At 32.2% G+C, this 21,418-nt stretch overlaps 1 protein-coding gene across 5 annotated transcripts in view; it reads left to right on the top strand.

Annotated features, from left to right (window-relative positions):
• pico (ras-associated and pleckstrin homology domains-containing protein pico) overlaps positions 1-21,418 on the top strand; it is a 639,385-nt gene that overhangs the window by 512,741 nt on the left and 105,226 nt on the right. Inside the window, exon 1 of one of the 5 annotated variants that reach the window (XM_072519693.1) lies at positions 6,902-6,921. The exons of the other annotated variants lie outside the window; for them this stretch is intronic. The gene's annotated coding sequence lies outside the window, so the exon portion shown is untranslated. Of the gene's footprint in view, positions 1-6,901; positions 6,922-21,418 lie in introns of those variants that run through there. 5 annotated transcript variants of the gene reach the window in all.

Below are 21,418 nucleotides of genomic sequence, written 5' to 3' on the forward strand. Positions count from 1 at the left end.
AAGTTCGAGGCCAAGTAAGTCAACTGATAATAATTATCAGTTGACTTACTTGGCCTCGAACTTGTAGGCAACAGCCTGCTTTTAGTTGAAAAAATATCTGAAAAAATTTTGAAGAAATATAACCTGCAACAGCTTCGTTGGTTATACATTTTAGCAGAATTTTTTAAAATAATCTTTCTTGAAAACAAGTTGCGCAGTGGAAATCAAAACGTCATATTAGTTAAAAATGTAATTTTCATCACAATCAATTGTGGCTTAATCTCATTCAAACATAATATGCAGCCTACATAACTATACACATGGTACAATTAATACACAAGGTATGATATTGCGCATGACATTTGACAGCTGGCCCAGTAGTGTGACGTAGTTAAGATCGCCTGAATCACCTCGAACCCATTATTACAGCTTAACGTACACATTAATTTTGAAATTATGGTTAAAAAGTGATCTAATTTTTTTTAAATGTTTTGTTTTGGTTATAATTGAATAAAAAATATATTTTCAGTAGCGTAAAACCTTTACTTCTCCTAGAGATTCAGGCAAAATATTTATTTTTGTTTTCATACATATACTAATAATATAAGTACTCTTTTTGTATGCAAATCCCTTGAAATTTAAAAATTTTCTGCAGAGGAAATACTGTGAATAGGTAAATAGTAGTAGATTTGCTTATTCTGATTCACTGTCACTCACTTCCAAGCAGTTTTACTGAAATAAAAACAAAATAGAGTACAATAGAGAAAAATCTGTTTTACAATTCAATATGGTATTTTAGATGAGTTATAATGAAATTTAGTAAAATAAAAAATATACACATTACTATAACCTACCGATTATTATATGCAAGATTTACTTATCAAACAATATAATAATATGAAAATAAGACACGAATTAGTTCAAACGCAAAACACAATAAATATCGACTTCAGACGACTTTACACCGGCAAGACAGAAAGCTTGTATAAAAACAAAAGTTCAACAATAATATCGGTTATCAATGGTGACTATTGCAAATTGCAAGTTATGAGATAATAAATATATTTTAAAGTATCTCAATACTGACTGAGTCATCTATTTTATAATAGAAAAATAATTTAGATATATGCTTATATATGTGTCTTTATACAAATGTTGTTTAGTTACTATTTATTTATACTGTATAGTATTTTTTTGTAAAACTGAAAGTTTTTATTTGCCATTGTATATCTGGTTTTGTACATTTTTCAAAGTACACTGTGCAATTGCTTGTTGCAATAGTGACAATGAAGATAAAATCTTTAGGTTTCATACATTTCCTAAAGATAGCGTGACCAGAAAACTGTGGATTATATCTTGTTGTAGATAGGATAATTTTAATTGTAATACTGCAAGAATTTGTTATACACATTTTAAAACTGAAGATTACCAAAGAAATCTACAACAGGAACTTTTAAATTACGTTTCTAAAAAGGGTCTAAAACTCAAACCTGAGGCAGTACCTAGTCTTTATTTGCCTAAATCAACATCGGCTACCCTTTTAACCAACCAAAAGAAACACGTACAAGGAGGCGAACACAGAGAGTTCAAAAAGTATGTTGAGCAGCTTCTTACTACTTCTAGGTCAACGACGTAAGTCTAAATCTTTATTTTTATAATTATTAGTCATGAAACCTTAAATGGTTTTTTCATATCGATTTGTTAAGTAAGAAATTAGCCTCAGCCTGCTATGCAATTTGCAATAAGAACTATTTCGGAGGAAATCAATTTAGCATCTTCCAAAATAACATATTTTTCTTTGTTAAATCATGTTATCATTATTAAAATATACAATGTTATCATTATTATAAACAATACCAAGATAATTTTATGTGTGAATATTACAAAAATGTCATTTAAATGTTGTGCAATATTGTGTGCCCTCACTACACTCATATTCGATGGCCAGCTAGCTCATTCGATATAACTAAAGTTGACTTTGTCATTATTTATTTTGATTTTGTGTTTAGTTCAGTAGGTATATATACGTACAAATTTTGTGTACCTCCATTACCACTTTTCTGTATCTTTTTAAACATCTGAAATATCGAACTCTGGAGTATAAGTTAATTAACCTGTACCTACGTGTAATAAAAGATAATTAAAACTTGTCTTATACAGGATACCTATGTTTTATAAAGGATAAATATTATAATAACATAATTTTATCATCTCTTTATAATTACTATAATTAAATTAGCCAAATTATATAAAAAAAACTTAAAATTAAAAGTCTTTCCTATACAACTACATTCAAATGTTGCGGGAATAAGCGATCTTGACTACGTCATGCGCGAAAGCGAACCGATTTTGGAACATTATGTATCATACCTTGTGTATTCAGTGTACCATGAACTATACATGATATACAATTCCCAGATTTCTAAAAACAATATTTAAAAAAATGTATATATTTTGTTTTATCCTATTTTATCTAATTACTGTCCTACAAAAGAAAAAAGTTTAATAATTTAACAGAGGCCAGTTTTTTCATATAATTAATAATGATAATGCAAATTTCACCTCAGAATCTGGAACATCCTGTCGAAAGATGGGACGCCTCCGCTCATAATCCTTCCCATACTCAAAAATATGTTACGACACCAATTGTCATGTTTATATAATATCTGAATGAGTGAAGCAAGTGTGTGGTTCGTATATTGTTTTAAGAAATTGAGTTCAAGCGTCCCACTGAGAAAATCAACTGCTTGTACACAGATATCGCTCCCTCCTACAAAGAATGCATCATGGCCGACGTTATGTTACTAATTAATATAATTTTATTAGGATCGGAGAAAAATTGGTACCCGCATTTCGGTTATAAAGGGCAATTTGACTAATTTTTATTAAACGCTGTTTCCTCTATTCGTCGAAACAGACCAGATGTGCAGGCGGGAGATTCATTATTTTATCTTTATTAGTAGTTACAAATTCGCGACGTTATTATGATGGATATGTAATAAAGACAAATATGACTTAAGTTATAATTGAAAAAATAAAACTGCACCCGTATTATAAGAAAAGTGCAGTAAACTACCACACGGTGAAAACACCGGAAAGAATACACTAGGCGGATATGTGTTAAAACATAATTATTAAAAAATTAGGTGTATAATGTTTCCTTTAAATATAACTTACACAAAACTTTTCCGAAAGGTTGCTAGCACAAGGTACAGCAAACAATCAATGTGATATTACTTTCTTTTAAGATCATCGAGGAGGTGGCGTCTTTTGAAGGAACTACTGCCTAAGGACAGTGTTAGCAAACAACATACTAGTCTAGTTTGAATTTGTATTCATATTCATATAATAACTCTCCATCATTCCCTAGTTTTGATTGCCCGTCTTATACTCGCTAAGTTTATATTCAGTAGTTTCTCAATTGCGTCTATTAAGTACCAACGTCTTGTTCCCTTTGGGCGATAAATACTTCATCGTTGGGGAGTGAAGGTTATATACGATAGTATATAAGGGAGTTATGGGATCCAATTATTATGTGGTACTACACCCAATAGCAAATTAAATTGTTGGCGAGATACATGTTTAAAGTTCTCCATTTTCATGGTGATGATTTCTTCCAAACCGTTTGATAGCTCGAGACCTAAAATCAAAACGGTAAAAGAAGTTTTCAACTTTTCCATGAACTGTGTTCTAGGCTAGGAATACACAATAATTATCTAGCGACGTCCATTGTCATGCAACCTCCGCCGCAAAACCGTTAAAAAGACTACACAAAATATTTTAGCAATCTATATATATTTACGACCGGTTTCGCATAATAAAATTTACTATGCACCCTCAGGTCTCCGGTACGGTAAACTAAATGCTGAAATTACAAATTAGCAATATTAGGGTGCTGTCTGGTACAAAAGATATACAATTTATTCCAATATTATATGTGCACAGTTTTAAGAGTGTGCAATTTTAAATTGTATGAATTAAATATAAGTTATATGAATGATATTATATGAATTATATGAATGTTACTTACATCCGATACAAGGAATGTTCTTATATGTACGTGGAACCAAAATAACTTTTAATTATATAAAATCACAAGTTTTCGACAAACAATTACATCAATAGTTTCCGGTTTTAATTTATAATTGTTAACATAACTCTTCTCCCAAGAATTTTTCAATATTTGTCAAAGCGCAGTAAATTCGATAACCATCAAACAGCAGCTAACCATAACGGAGCTTTAAGATTAACATTCATAATCGTATAATTATGTTGGCCTTCCTCATGTCGTACCATTGGCATAAGTTGCGCAGCCAAGAGAAGTTTCTTCGTCCAATGCCTCGTATTCCTTCCTCCAATCAACTGCAGAAAACCATACGTATCGTTTCTAAAGATATGGCAAAATAAGCTAGTTTTCTTCTTTTAACTGTTGTCAACAGTTCCTAATTTTTATGAATTCTTTCCAACACTGAATCATTTGATACTCTCTCGATCCATGGTATTTTCAATAACCGCCGGTGCCGATACAACTACATCTCAAAAGAATCCAGACGTGACGTGGTTCTAGCCTTTAACGTCTATCCCTCAGCTCCGTACCAATAGTATAGACGACAGAATGCATTTAATGGCGCGCCATCGAGTAATCAGATTCATGTCTCAATTATAACATAAGACGTGTCAATTATTTTATGTACTAAATCATGTGTTTAATATAATTTAATGTACAGATTGTAGAATAAATTGGGGTGCTAGAAAATTTACTTTTTCATTCATTAGTGTAGTCTTTGCATTTGAATCAGGTTGAAATATGTCACCCACATAGAAACTTTTAACACTCTGTATACACGTGTTACAGTAAAGAGTAGTTATTACACTATAATAGACAATTAATTCATCCTCCGACCTTCTAGGAAAACTTCTGGTGAATCAATTCGATTTTTTATCCTGACTTTAAATTCTCAATCTTTATTCAGTGAACATGTGCCTTACATGTGTGGAATTTTCAAGCGAAAATGGTGTAAACATTTTCTGTTTGTATCTAATGGTCTGTGGTAAAAACGCTTGAGAAAGAGCTCTTCTTATTTTTAGAAAGGGGCACTAAAAAATGTGTTAGTTCAGTTCTTTTTGACTTTTTGTCATAAAAGTAGGAAACAAATTACATGTTTCCATATGTGAATAAGACTTTTATTTTATTTAAAAGCTAACAAAAGAAATTCTGATATTCTTCTTGCTGTTAGTTTAGTTCTTTTTGACTTTTTGTCGTAAAAGTAGAAAACAAATTCCACGTTTCCATATGTGAACAAGGTTTTTATTTTATTTAAAATCTAACAAAGGAAATTCTGATATTCTTGTTATTTCATATTGGAAAATTATTGTATTTAAAGAAAATGATTTGAGGTATTAGATGTAGATAATTAACAGATAATAGAGACAAACCAAGAATTTAACATTTTTATTTTGCAATTTATAACTTTGAAATTTTTTTGTTTTTTCACTTATTTCCCCATTGTTGTTAATATTGTTCTGAAGCTATTTGCTTGTGGCATTTTAAAGTAATTACTATTTAAATGGGAATAAGCCACAATTAAAGGTTAAAGTACGTTTATTGACGTTTCAATTTCCACTTCGGAAATCGTTCTCAAAATACAAACATTAGTAAATTAAACAAATTTTTGTTTTTCTGTTGCTTAGTGAAAAATTCTTCTAATAATTTAATTTTATCTGACTCATTTATATTGACAATTCAGACATACATTATACATTTTAAAGTAGACGACTTTAAAATGATATTGCCAATATTGTTGAGTTGCGCTCCTGGGACGACTTTACTTAATACTTACCATGTCGGGATAGTATTATGAGGTTTTTCTCCTGGTTTTTCCCTCATAATTTACTATGGAATTACTAACAGGAGAATTTTACTGTCACCATGGCATGTATTTGTCTTTTTAAAGACGAATGTATATATATATATATATATATATATATATATATATATATATATATATGTATTTTGAGCGGCACTACTTTTTCCTTTACTAAAGAACAAAAAAAACATGATCCTAAGAATGTGCCCTCAAATTTCAAAATCAGTGTTTTTGCCATCAAAAAGTGGATATTTTTTGTGGAATTCGAAGTATATATATATATATATATATATATATATATATATATATATATATATATATATATTTAATTTTATAGCTTTTAGTTAAGCTAGACAATACGGGAAATATTTTTCTATCTTTTTAACTGGTCAACATCATTTTCATATATCATTGGCTTACGGTGATTATGTAGAATGTATTTTTCATATTATATTCTGAGCTAATTCTATTGCATGCATATACATATATTTCCCTATTGCATCTGAAGTACAACTCGTCGAGACCAGGAATGACTTTGGAAATTTTGCTCCTCGGCGCAGAGAGCAGACAGAGAAAGTATTCGGAAGAGTTGGAACATGCCGGGAATCGGCTACGTGATTTTGATACTTAATCTACTGGACTAGTCTACTTCTGCTACTAAAATATTTCCCCAAATTTTATTGCGGATCAAGTGGGCCTGCCTCTTGTAGGATTTTATGTCATTACTAGATTTGACAAATTGCGCTACAACCCTTTGTGGGTCTTGACCGGCTTTACCACGTTCTTCCATTCTGTCCTGTCGCATACTTTCCTTCGCCACGAATTTTACATAAATATAACTATTTTAACACTTACGATTACTTCATATTTCCAATTTTAACCTATAAGTTAAATAGTAGCTTTTATACAGTTCACCAGCACTGTATTGGATTGTTTAACCTTGAAACATGGAAGTAGCAATTTTTGTATAATCGTGTGTTTGAAAACAATTTTTAATAAAATAATTTTTTGTTTCAGGTAAGTGACTTAACCTTAAGAAACGTGTAATCAAATGTAACGTAGATGTTGTCATCAGGTAAGTAATTAATAATAATTTGCAATAGTAAAATTGTCTGACCAAACATTTAATTTTGGTTTGGTAATTTAATGACCATCTGATTTGGTTATTACAATCTGCCGGGATAGCTTTTCGAAGTATATTCTTGGACTTCACTAATCATAATTTTCATTTTCCTTTCAAGGTTCATTTTTCTAGTGATGCTTTTTGCAGATCTGATATTATCGTATCAGTACTTAGTTCTTCCTATGTTATTGCTTTCAGTATTATACCATCACCATCGAATCTAAGTTGACTTAAATATTTTTCGTTTACGCATATTATTTTACTTTAATCTCTTCCAAAGTTAAAATAAACAGTTTGGTTGATATTGTATGCCTTTGACTTAACCCTCTACCAAATACTATTGTTTGTGGTTGCAAATTATGGTCTAGCTGAATTTTCATGGTGACAGTTTATCCTGCAATCTATGCAGCAATTTTCTAGATCCTCATCTATCGCCCATAGCTATATGCTGTGTATATAATTAATCAATGTAAGGTGTTACTGATTGAACTGATGCATTTTTTCTTCGATTATTTAATGAACCATATTGAGTTATTTTTAGCCGTTTATGCTTTGTGTAGACACAACAACAACTCACTGAACTGTGTAATGCTTTATTTGAATTTATCACGCTGTCAAATCTTAAAGAGAAATACAAAAAATTGTCGATTTGAATTTTAAAATTTCATAAATGTCATTAGTGTCAAAATATCTTAATTTAGTGGAGTAAACTTGCCTGCGGTTGGACCAATTACAGACAAGCATTACGTCGCGGTAAATTTGAATTACTCCTCCTGGTTAAAAAACAAACCATAAATTAAAAATATTCATAATTCTTATTTTAATTTCCTTCTTCTGATTTTCCTTGTTCAATTTTGCGATATGCCCCAAGTATACATACTCATTTACTTGCTCTAAGTTTGTTCGTTGTATTGCAATATTAAGGTATTCGTTTTGGTTGGTCATAGTGTTAGTTTTGTCACAGTTGATCCTTTAATTTCTTACGCTTCAGTTCACAGATAGATATTTAATTTCTTACCTTACCCGGTATAAGTAAGATATACATCCTACCATAAATTATACAGAACAACCAGAAATAGGGGAAATGGCATATTTTTATAACCAATTAAAGCTTTTTATGAAACTTTTCTATGAATCAAAGTATTTGCTAGTTAAAAGTTTGAATGAACCTCTCATATTAAATTTATTTTTCTCCTCGTTTGTGAGATATTTTAAGTAATAACTAACTCTTCTCTAATATATTTAAGTTCAGTTTAGTGTCAAAAGTTTAAAGAACCAAAAAACCGCTTTCCAGAATACTTTAAAGTTTGATAAACTTTTAAGGGCTCTTTAATAAAATCCGGGACTATACTACATTTTCATACCCAATATAATTTGAAATGTACCCAAGAGATAAGTTATAGTGTCATAAAAACAAACAGCCCAGCGCTTTATATTATAAAATGAACGATTTGGACCGTTTTACTACGATTCTAGTAGCGTACCAGGGAAATCAGAAACAGAGAATTATATCAGTGAGGGATATGATGTCTGATCGATATGCATTTACTTTCAAATATGGAAATCATTTTTTGATATTTTGGACATTACAGTTTGAAATTATAATTCTATCACTAATAATCTATTTCTGGATTGATAAAAATTTTAAAAAACTTGTGATACTTTGTTTTGTCGGGTCCATCCAATAATAATACTGTAACAGATACAGAAACATTGATGACGGATTGGTTTAGCATTAAGGATTATATGGGTGAAAATTACCCATGATGATGACAATTTTCCATTTCTGAGTAAATTTTTGTTTCAAAATGATGATTTTTTTACTAAGAAATTTTTTAGAATCCCTGGTTTTAATGTAGTTCGCGTACATTTTTTTAGAATACTTTTCAAATCTTTTAACAAATTCAGTAATTTTTGTCGACTTACTGAATCACATGCTTGTTTTAAATCTACAAAAAAAGCATAGATAGGAAGATGATACTCATAGAACATTTTCGGGGTTTCTCTAAGTGTAAAAATATAATCTGTGACTGATCTCCTTTTTAGAAAACCATGTCGATATTTTCCTATTATTTGTTGTGTGTGCTCTTCTAATTTTGCTTGAATATACTCTTCGCTAATATTTTGTATACAGGATCCAGCAATGCTATTCCCGTGTAGTTTGAAAAGTCTTGCTTGTATCCTTTTTTGTATACCGGTATTAAGAGTGATCTGTTCCAATATGTGGGCATTTCTTCTCTCTCCCATATAATATTTATAAGCTCATGTAATTATTTAGCTAATGTTTTTCATCTAAATTTAATAAGTTCTGGATGTATTCCATTTTCTCTCGGACTCTAACTGTTTTTCAATACGATTAAAGTAAGTAAGCGTAAGTAGAATGTCGGCAAATTAAGTCAGCTATGGGTGATACATTCATATCTAGGTAAATTAGAGAGAAAGAATTGGAATATAACAAACCAACCTTATGTGCTTTATTGATCTGGTTAAAGCGTTTGACTGAGTTAAAGTAGATGTGTTACAATACATAAAAAAACTAGTGCAGAATAATAAAGATAATTAAGATAATTAATAACATTCAGTCAACTTCAGTCGACTACTCTTTTACTTAGAAATGTAGTACAGATGAAACACGGCTCATTAATGCTATTTATAGGACCGGAAACTTTATGCGGCGTTGAAAAGGCAGTAACAAGAACAGCTACAAGAAAGTGGGTAGCACACAAATTTCTGGAATGGTGGAGGAATCCACCAGGACAAAGACAGGTGAATCAGGTCTTTATAGAAAATTCGCCAAAATTTACAGCAGATCTAATATTTAAGACAGGAAAGTAGTCAAAGCAATAGTAGGTCTGTTAACAGGGCGTTGTAAGCTGAATAGGCAATTGAAACTGATAGGTTTAGCAGATGATGATTTATATAGATTCGGACACCTAGAAACAGCACATTTTGTGTCAGTGTGATAGCCTGGCAAATGTGCGGCACTTTACATTAGGCGGAGAAAAGTCACCGACAACGGTACATGGAAGGTTCAGTCTCAGAAGCTATTAGACCTTTTAGAAAGGGTCAGGCTAGAGAATGTAGTCTAGCTTTAGAGGACCATAATAGATCAAAAAAATCGCTGTGGAATATACCAAATGCCAAATGTAAGTAGTATCAGAATTAAATAGTTTACACAAACGTACGTTTTCAAAATAGATATGTCGTGCAGGAGACATATGATGAAACCTTATCCTAGCTGGTAACAAAAAAGACAATTGGCAGTTTAAAGATTTCTTTGAAATAAGGCTTTCTGGTAATTATAATAGTTCGTGGCAAAGTTGAAGGCATTGCAGGTATATCTACATTAAAAAAGGTAGTATCAATGGAATAGTATTCTTAACATAAGGATATTGTCATAACCTATATGGCTTGTGGGAAATACATAAATAATTTTTATTTACATCTTTTTAAAAATTTTATTATTAAACTAAAACTAAAAACCTACAAATGACTTAGTAGAGTGTCTATGCCGGTTCCCCCCGGCATAGGGAAATCAATGTGTTAGAGAGAGAGCGTTCTATCAATGTGTTGGAGAGAGACAGAATTTATAAATTATTTAGCTACCAAATCTTGTCAAATATCAAATTATGATGCTTTTTTTTACAACAAAATCCAATTAAGATGTACATACTATTTAACACATAAATATTTTATTATTAGACACAGGTCAGGACTAAGGAAAATTTAAAACAAATATAAAATTAATATATATTTATTCTTTACGTCAAACGTGCTTCATTTCATCAATGTCTTCCATACGGTGTAGATCAGAAGAGTTTTACGAAAAAATACAAAAGTTAAAAGCCGATATACAGTGGTACGAAGATAGAACTGCAATTGAAAAACGATTTGCAGACTTTCATTTGTCAGAAAGAAAATTACCGAAAACAACACAATACCCGTTAAAAAGAATTCAGCCAACAAGATGTCTCAACTAACAACCTCGTTCATCATTCTCACAGCTATTGTTAATAATGTCCTTTATACAAACGTTCCAAATAATGTTAAGAACATAGCGATATGTTTTAACGACGTAAAAACTGATTGTAATCGAACTGAATGGGCTCTAATGGATCATGATGTTGTGAATTATGGCCAGCTTCCAGTATTTTTCAAAAAGATACCAAAGTCAGGAGGAGCATTCTACAAGATCATACTAATATCCCCAAATAACACCGAAAGTCATTCAAAATGGTACAAAACTAATAATGATGCCATCGGACATTATGGTTCATCGATTATACTTTTAACTATCGTATTAGTAATAAATGTATTTCTAACGATTAATATTATTATAAAATTTTTTGTAAATCGCAAATGTTAATCCTCTTGCATTAAAGTAAATATGTAAAAAAGGAAGACTGTTTTTTTTAATAAAACTAAAATAATACGTTTAATATTTTATTTAAAAAAGTCTAATTTACATAGGTAATATCTTTTCACAAAACCATTGGCGGAGGTGATCCACATTTCTCTCGGTGCAGGAAAATAATCCAGTGGTGTGACATGGATTGGCATTAAGAATAAAGTTTCCAGTAGCACAAGGTGTACCATCAAACTTGCAAGCATCAATAATGACGGGAAAAACTCCAAAAATATGACATTTCTTTTGTAAAAATTCTGCTTTTTGTTCTCCGCGAACGTAAATGTAGTCAGCTGCGTACAACAGCTTAGATTCTAGTATTTCATTTATTTTGGAATATTCAACATCCCCATTAGAATACCGAAGGCCATGAACGTTTTTCTCCAAGTACGCAGCAGTCTTCTTATCTTGATTACTTAATGTAGCAAACGGTTGTGGAGACGTAAATATATAATGACATCGTTTATTTCCAATTTCAATGCTAAGCTCTTTGAGTACAAACCACCCATCTACGGTGAATCCCTGAATGTCTACGAACGCTATTCTCATGATGACTGCTTGTCTGCTACTAACACTTCATCACTAACACTATTCAACTTATTTAATCTTTTTAAATGATATTTTTGACAACTTCAGTTAGAGGAAAGTATTCGAGTAGGCTGTCGTTAACAATTAAACAGTACGCTCGAGTGCCTGCCGGAAAACCTTCTTCTGCTTCGATTTCCAACTTAACATCAACAGTTCCTGATCTGAATGACGTATCATCCTGTTTGGAGCAGTCGAACGTAAACAAGGTATATTTTTTAAAAGCCTGATAATCCAAGATGGGATGTTTTGTTGACGAATGGGCATAACTGGGAAAGAATTCGGTATAGTTGTAGTGAGCTATAGCATAGTCATTTTTATCAAAATCTAATTGCATTCTCTCGTTAGGCCAATATTCTCCATTAATAACCACTCGTATGCTTGACATTCTAATGTGATCAAATGATGTTGGATTGGCGTGAATGTCATCTCGTTTAGAAGTTTGAAAAGCTACAATGACATAGCGTGGACGTTCAACAGCTGAAGTTGTCTTTACACTCCATATCTCACGTCGAGATCCTGCCGTAAGTGAAGGTAGTTCATTAAGCTCCCATTTACGGAAAGGTATAGTTATCGCCGTATTATTCTTAATCGGTGTCATTAATTCAATTTTCACATCATCATTGGGAAAGACATGTTTGACCTTGAGTTCCATGCTAGTAACAGTTAAAGATACTGTCGTTGTCGTTGTGGCATTAGGTTCTTCCACTAAAATACAATCTCTATCATTACGTGCCCGAACAAATCGAAACACTTGACGACCATAAGTTAATTTATTGTAATCGTTGAAAATGTTAAAAATATGTTTTATCGGAATCAGTAAACTAAAGCTGTCTCCTGATAAATGTGGATTATTCGGATAGTTCCATCCTGCGGTACTGAGAAACTTGGAATCTTCAGGAGTGTAACACAACAAACTGCGAATAGTGCTAACTACGCCTGGATCTCGAACTATTTCCATATCGTGTGAACTTTGGGTATATGTACATGTATCAAACAAGAAGGCTCCAGCATTTGGTGCAAGAGAAACAGTTCCATTACCCACTTTCTTTATACTTCCTTTAATTTCCAAAAGTGTTTCGTGTATAGCAAAAAATGCATCTGATTGATTTATGATAAATTCAACAACATCGCTATTGTTAAATGACTTGATGTAAGGTGTGTACGTACGAAATTCTTCTTTTCTAATAGTATCGTCGAACAGAGGTTTTTGGTAAATATCGAAAATAGGTGGCTGAGGTTCCTGAACCTGTCGTCAAATGGTTGATGACAAGTGACTACTACTGACGTCTAGCGGATAAAATTTGCAACTAGTCAACAAGATTTGGCAGCTAAATAATTTATAAATTATTGTTGAAAAATGGCGGATGCCAAGTGACTAGTAGTGACATCTAGCAGATAAAAGTTGAACTATAAGTCAGTAGACTCTTTCCACGGCGCGTCGGGGCATGTGACGTCATCTGTCTCTCTCCAACACATTGATAGAACGCTCTCTCTCATTGATTTCCCTATGCCGGGGGGAACCGGCATAGACACTCTACTTGACTTAGCACAAAACCTTTGTGGCAGTACTTCATCACAGCTCTTTCTCCTCAGATCGCAGAGCTCATCACCGCAGGTAGGTTAACTCATCACCAGCATTTTTGCCTCAAGGCGCTGGTTTCTAATGCGGAAGATTGCCTGTTGCACTTCTTGTTTACGTGGTCATATTTTAAATTAAGAAAGTATGTTAAGCAAATTGCAACTGATATAATTATTTATATCTGTGAATGGCATATTAGACGTATTAGAGATAATAAATGAGCAATTCACTATCCATGTTTGAGGAATAAGCGCAAAGAAGAGAAATTTTTCTTTTCGCATATTTTTAGGTAGTTATCAATAGAATTTAGTGTAAATTCCAAATCCAGTTGTATACATTCGGACTTCGATGATTCTTTTAAAAACCTTAGCGGTTTACAAGGATTTTATGGCCTTTATCTGCCATGGGGTGCAGGTAGATAGGTTGCGGTGATAAGTTTGAACTATCCACGAGTGCATTTATGCTAATTGGTAATAAGTTTACGGTTACCCCTCATCCCTACCAATTCATTAACGGTGGGAATCGAAACAACCGTGCCTCGTGAGTTAAAATGAGTTTCCTCTCTGTGTTCATGCTGCATCTAATCAGCTTTTCTTGTCAATCCATCTTGTTTGCCACACATCTATCTTCCTCTCTTTCTCTCAAACCTACGCGTTTGTGATCTAATTTTGTTTTCTTTTTGTGTTAGCACATCAAAAGTCAGAAAATGAAAAAAAAAAAAAAATACCATAAATACGATATCGAGGGAAAAGGATTGGTTTAGAATTTAGCGTAATTAAGAACATAATCTCGTACGGAACTTACGGCTTCCTGAAAATTGTAAGACCAAGATAAATCAATGCTCATAAATAACTAGTTTTAAAATGAATTAAATATTTTCTTTGACATTCAAACATTTTTAGTTATTTAGTTATTTTTCGAAATGTTAAATATGGGATTTATTTTACTGTTTATTATTTATTCCCAATATTTGAAAAATATTGAGATGTCACAAAGCGACACTTTCGGGACGACGTTTTTACGCTTAACCATTTATTAAAGATATGTCCCTGCTTAGTGACTTCGTTTATTGTTTAAATAGCTTATGATGCTAAAAAGCTCAAACTGCAAAATACCGAGAGTGCAGAAGCGCTTTTAAACAGCCATTTTATTTTTCATGCAAGACTTCTTCGCATCAGCTGTCGACAACTCTAAAAATAAGTCTCCTCAATAACAACGTTCATTAAAATTTAACCCTTTATTTGTTGAGTGCGATAGATTACTGTTATTAGTTCCAGTGATAATGGACAGTGAACAACATAGTTCCACGCCCACTATTTAGTTGGGTAAAGGTCACAAATTAGATACAAAGGCACCAGACCATGGAATCGTGTTGATTTAGAGAAAAAAACATCACCTTTTCTTGGTAATAGGGCAATGTACCATGAAAATTGCACTGTGAACATAGAAACAACGTTGCCATGCATTTCTAAATTATTTGTATTTTGTTAAGTGTATTGTAGTACAAACATAGCATATAATCCTGCTATGATCTGTGAACAAAATATTTTTGTTCTCTCGATTTATTCTCGACAGTTCTCTTTTTGCAGTCGTTAAGTCCTTTCCAATAGATCCCTGATGCCTTGGATTTTCTGTTTGATATCCTACACCTGTAATTTTTGCTGTAAATTATACTTACACTATTATATGAGAGATAGGGGTGTATTCGTAACATTTCCGTTAAATTTAAGAGACCTCTAAAATTTAACTTTTAACGGTCCTCTTAACATTTTAGGTAACATTGACATTCTGTAAAAAAATATTATAGAGGACCCCTAAAATATATTTTTTTAGAGGAATTCTCTACAATATTTTCAATTAGATACGGCAACGTCGCACGTTGATCATGTTTAAACTACTTGTAAGGTAAAAATTGACCAAAACTAAGTGTCGGATGCCAAAAACTTAAGAAAGAAGAAGAAATTAACAGTCTGATTGACTTATGATTATTTTTTTATTATTGAAAATATATTTCAGTTTATTTGTGTTCGCTAAGTTGCTAAAATCTTCAGTTCTTTAGCAATAGCACATATTCTTTGCTCTTCTTACATATATGGACTAATCATATCAATGATGATCCTTGCAATATCTTTATTAAATCTAAAAATGTTGAAGTGGGTAACACATGGATTATAAAGTAAACTGAGACTTACCTTTCATTATTATTTATTATTTCATTAACTAAAGCTTCGCCAAATATATCATAAAAAGCCATTTGTCTTTTTTAATTGTTTATCTGCACTATAATATATAAATAACAAACTAATAATCATATAAACCTAACCAAATAAAAATAATTAAATGATATTTCTTCTTCTTCTTTGAGTGCCTCTCCTATCGGAGATTGGATATCATTAGGGCGATTCTAATAATTGTATTTACTGCTGTTTTGAATAATTCGTTAGTGGTACAGCCAAACCACTCTCTTAAATTTCTCATCCAGGACATTCTTCTACGGCCTGGATTTCTGCGTCCTTGGATTTTTCCTTGCATTATATTTTGTAGGGAATGTGTACTTTTGTCATCTCATCAGGTGGCCTAAGTATTCAAGTTTTCTCTTTTTTATATTCAATGTAACTTCTGGATCGTTATTTATTCTGCGTATTATCTCTTCATTTGTAATTTTATCCACCCCAACTTATTTTTAGTATACGGCGGTAGCACCAAATCTCAAAGCTTTCAAGATTTTTAACATTCCTCTGTTTAAGAGTCCATGCCTCAACACCGTAAATGATATTATTTAACAGACTGCTAAAAATAAGAGGACAAGTTTTGACATCCTCCAAAATATTTTGTTTTAGCGGGAGTTTTAACGATTTAGGTTATGATTTTAACGGATGCATAAGTTACAGAATACAAAAATATTTTTAGCGGACGCTAAAATTTTAGAGGCCTCTAAAATTTAACGGAAGTGTTACAGAATACACCCCAAAGTCATCTAACTAGTATAATAATTATTAATATGCTTTTACTTTATTGTAACTATAATAACGAAATATTTAAAAGTTACGGAATATGAATAGAATTACGCATGCGCGCCCGCGGAAGGGCTAATCTAATGCAATCTTTAAATATTCTATGGTAATAGTTTCCTAGAAGTAAACACATTAAAAATGTCTAAGGAACACAAAGTTTTTTTCTCATGTGTACATCAATTTTGATTTCATTTTAAAAAGTGACATACCATTGTAATGCCTGTTTAGTCAGCAATGCATTCATCTCATTTTGGAGTAATATCTGTCTGTAAAGTTAGCATATCCATTTTCTTCTTCTTCTTCTTTTTTATGTAGACATGAATCATGTCCTTTTTCAATTTGCCTCGAGTAAATTGTAGTTCCATCGTTTACGTGGTCTTCCTACTGATCGTCTTCGTATTTCAAAACTAAATCATCGCCTAGCTCAAAACACACCCCCGAAAACATATTGCTGCAACCGTTTCCGAGAAACAATGGCTATGCTAACTTTACAGTAAAGTTAACATAGCAATACCTATATCTTAGCAATGAAAAAGGTTACAGGGCTCATCTTGGCGGCATATTTTATTGCTAATTAATGGCTGTTGATTGGCACATTGACCAGTCCTCAAAACCCACCCCAACATCCCTTTAGCGCAAAACTGTTTTCTGGAAAAATCGAGATATCGGCCAAAAACGTTGAAACCAGAAAATTGGAATACTATGAATTAATTACTAATTTATTGAAATCCGTAAACTAATTTTCGAAACCAAATTCAGAATTTCGCTTTAATCTGTGCCTTCTAAGAATTGCAAGGCAAAACAGACGTTGATAAAGATGTTAATAGAGACATGGGGAATCTAAAAATTGCATTCCACAACATATCTCCTCAACTAAGCAAAATTCTTAGCGAATTGGTTTCTTGTACTCGTACAGAGTATATCGGAATAAAAAGGAAAAGACAGTTAAGATTTGATTTCACGTACAGGGCGCCTGCGCATCCGCTTATACGTATTTCGTCCTAATAGGCCTCATCAGAACGGCTTTCGCAGTCGCTCTGAACGTGAAAATAAATCTTTTCTGTTCTGTTCAAATATTCTTTGCATAGACTAGACAATATTTCTCTAAGCTACAATATCCATATAATATTGCAGCTACGAGATATAGTCCATATTTTATTGCTAAATTTTTGCTAATTTAAAACATCCCTCACATTGTGTGCTACCGATCTCACTCCCTCGCAAAAAATGGAAATAAATTAGTTTTAAGATAAGTACACACATGCGTCTTTCATTGTTAATTTATTACTGTAGTCCTGAGCCTTTTATTAATTCACTGAGAAACAATGAGTACTGCAGCTTCCGAAAAACAATGGGTGTTGTAGTTTAAGTATGAAGCTACAATAATTTTTGTGTTTTGGAAAAGGGCGAAGCATTAAAAAGCATTTTTGGCGTTAAACTGCAAATAAATTAAATAAAAACCACGTATGAACTGGTCTTAATATTACTAAATACATGATTTTTCCTGAAAAGCAGAAAATTGATCATAAGTAGATATCTAATAACCAGTAGCGTCTCAATCTCGGTAGAGGTAATACGTATTTACAGTGATCTAGTTTGTATACACGCGTACCTAAATAATAAATATGTGCGACCACTTAGATAGTAAATAAAATAGATTATAGCATATTTCTCGTTTTCTCGAAAACCTGTAACCCTTTACAAGATATAGCTATGGCTGTGCTAGCTTTACCATAACGTTAGCATAATAATTGTCTCTCGGAAACGGTTGTAGCAATAAAGTGTTTCTTGGCGTAAACTTTTGCAATAAATTAGTATATAATTCCTTGTGGTTCTCTTTTTGGCTAATATCTCGGTTTTCCAGGCATGAGTTTTGCGGCAGGGGGATGATTTGGTATTTTTTTGGGATTGTTTAATATATCAATCAACAGCAATTAATTTGCAATAAAATATGCCGCCAAGATGGGTTTTGTATCTCTTTGCGTGGCCGAGATATAGCTATGGCTATGGTAACTTTATGTTGGTCTAAATTTGGCTTTAACATAAAAGTCAATATAAAACATAAAAATCTAACAAAAAATGTGTTTAATAATTGATTGCCAAATCAGGACCTGCAGCAGTTGCAAATGGAAGGACAGGTTCCAAGATACGATCAAACTATTGATATAGATTTAAAATGCATTCCTCAAAAATAGTTTGATGATGAAAAATTCGGACGAACACACTGTACATCCCTAAGTATGTCTTGTCGACCAATGGACGGATAGCGTGAAGGCCAGCTTCATGCTTTCTTTATTTTTGAAGTTTTAAATCAACGTTTTAACCATGTTACACAAAAGAAAAAATGTCTACCAAGTATGTGCCTGGCACAACAAAGTTATTTGTTTATTGTTAATTATCATTATATATATATATATATATATATATATATAAATATATATATATATAATTATAATTATTATATATATTTACAAATATTATTGTAAATGCGTTTTTTTAAATACGCGTTTTTCGTTGAACTTTCAATGTAAGTTATGAAAGAAAAATGTTTATTGAAAATTAGAAAAAAGTTATTCTATTTGGACAGATTTCAATGATTCGATTTTATTTGAAAGCTTGAATGTCATTTTATATGTAACAAAAATTTAAAATAAATATTAAAATCTTTTTTGGTGGTTCTGCATAATTTTGAAAATCAAAAATTTAGATTGCAAAATTATTTTCCAAAAATTTTGTGTAGTGTTTTTTTTATATTAAAAAGATTTTCTGGGTAAATTTTTAAGGTTCCATGTGGCTTTTAAATACCTGAAAAAGATTATTAAAAGACATTGATCTTTGACTATCTTTTAAAGGTCGTTGCTAATTTTCCGTAATAATAATTACTTTTTAAATTTTGCAATTAATTCTATCTTGAAGGAAATTGAGTCGAATATCTTCGACTAATAACTGTCATGAAGAGCTTATTTCAGAGGTCTAAGTCCAACTCATTACGATCAGAAACATGCCACTTTCTTTTTGCAATATTTGATCTATTTCTGTTTTTATTATTATTATATTACTATTATTATGATATTTTTATATTAAAAAGATTATTAGAGTTGTAGTGATTTGGTATCTTTTACAATACATTTTTTAATTTGATCTTTTCTCCACACATTTTCTTTATTATTTTACACCAAACGATATTAACGTACCGCATTATAACAAAGCGACACCGAACTTTTACACCCATGCATAAACTACATGCCAAACATTTTAACGAGGATACATCTGCTGAGGATAAAATGAGTTACTGAGTTCTAGGGTGTTTCTGTTTGCTTGGAAAGTGCCCGACTTGGTTTTCATTAGTGTGTTTCTGTTTTCTTTGTCAGTGTGTTAGTGAGCTTGCTTCTAATTTGTTTTGAGGATATGGTTGTATAATTGCCGTTGACGGTGTCAGACTCCCCGATGTATTTTGTGGCTGGATTGTTTTCTGCAAGTTACAAGGGAAATATTTTGATGGGTTATGTACATCCTTAAGAATTTAAGTAGCTTTTTAATTGTCATTGTTTATATTTTTGATTTCTGGGACCGTTTGATCATCAGAATATATGGCTTTTATTATATATATATATATATATATATATATATATATATATATATATATATATATAAGCGGGGATCCTACAGCTTCTGCCGCTTCCCGCATTTCGATCGCCATCTTTTTCTATCTCTCCAGGTGTCTTCATCAATGGCTCTGTCTTTCATGGTTTCCATAACACCTTGTATCCAAGACTTGGTTCGTCTTCCTCGTTTCCTTCTATTACTTGGATTGTATTCCATAGCTCTTTTTGGCCATCTGTTGTCGTCCATCCTCTGTACGTGTCCATACCATATTAACTGTCTAGTTTCTATTCTTTCAGAAGTTGTATGTACTCTATCTGTTTTTCTTCTAATTTCAGAATTAGGTATACGTTCTACTCTTGATATACGGCAAGCTCTTCTTAGGTAGTCCATTTCAACCGTGTCAACTTTTTTCTTTCCTTTTACTGTCATTTGCCAACATTCTGCTCCATATGTAAGAATGGGCTCTACAATTACTTTGTAGATAGTCATTTTAGTTCTCATAGTAGCTTTGTTGGACCAAAGTATCGAATTCAGAATTTGAACACTCTTCCTGCCTTGTTGCACTCTATAGTCTATATCTCGTTCCGTTGTTCCTTTACTGCAGATAATACTTCCCAAATATTTGTATTCGTAGCACCTTTTCATTTGTCTAATTTCCAAATCCGGGTCTTCGTCTTCACTGCCTATTCGCATATATTCTGTTTTAGACATATTCATACTCATCCCCCATTCTTCGTATTCATCTTTGAGCTTTCTAAGCATATAATCTGCATCTTCTTCACAACTTGCAATTAGTACTTGATCATCTGCAAAGAACAGCGTTGTCAGATAATGGTTGTTAAGCTTCAACCCCATTCCCGCACATTTTTGTCTCCACTGGTGCAGTGCTTCTTGGATATATATTTTGAATAGGGTGGGGGAAAGACAACATCCTTGTCTCAAGCCTTTCGTTACTGTAAATACCCTTGAGAAAGTATTTCCTGTTTTTACAGTGCTTTGAGGACATTTATAGATGTTCAGTATTGCTTTTAGATATGTTTTACTAAGGTCCGTTTTCGTCAAGACACTAAATAAGAGTTTTAAAGGAACTGTATCATAAGCCTTCTCCAGATCTATAAATACCAGATGCGTAGGGAGGTTTCGAGCTGTTCGTTTTTCAATTACTTGTTAAAGGGTAAATGTGTTGTCCACGCACGATCTTCCTGCTCTGAAGCCGCTTTGTTCTTCAATTTCTTTATACTCCTCTTCTATTCTTCT

This window comes from Diabrotica undecimpunctata, chromosome 1 (assembly GCF_040954645.1).
Source record: "Diabrotica undecimpunctata isolate CICGRU chromosome 1, icDiaUnde3, whole genome shotgun sequence".
Taxonomy (NCBI): domain Eukaryota; kingdom Metazoa; phylum Arthropoda; class Insecta; order Coleoptera; family Chrysomelidae; genus Diabrotica; species Diabrotica undecimpunctata.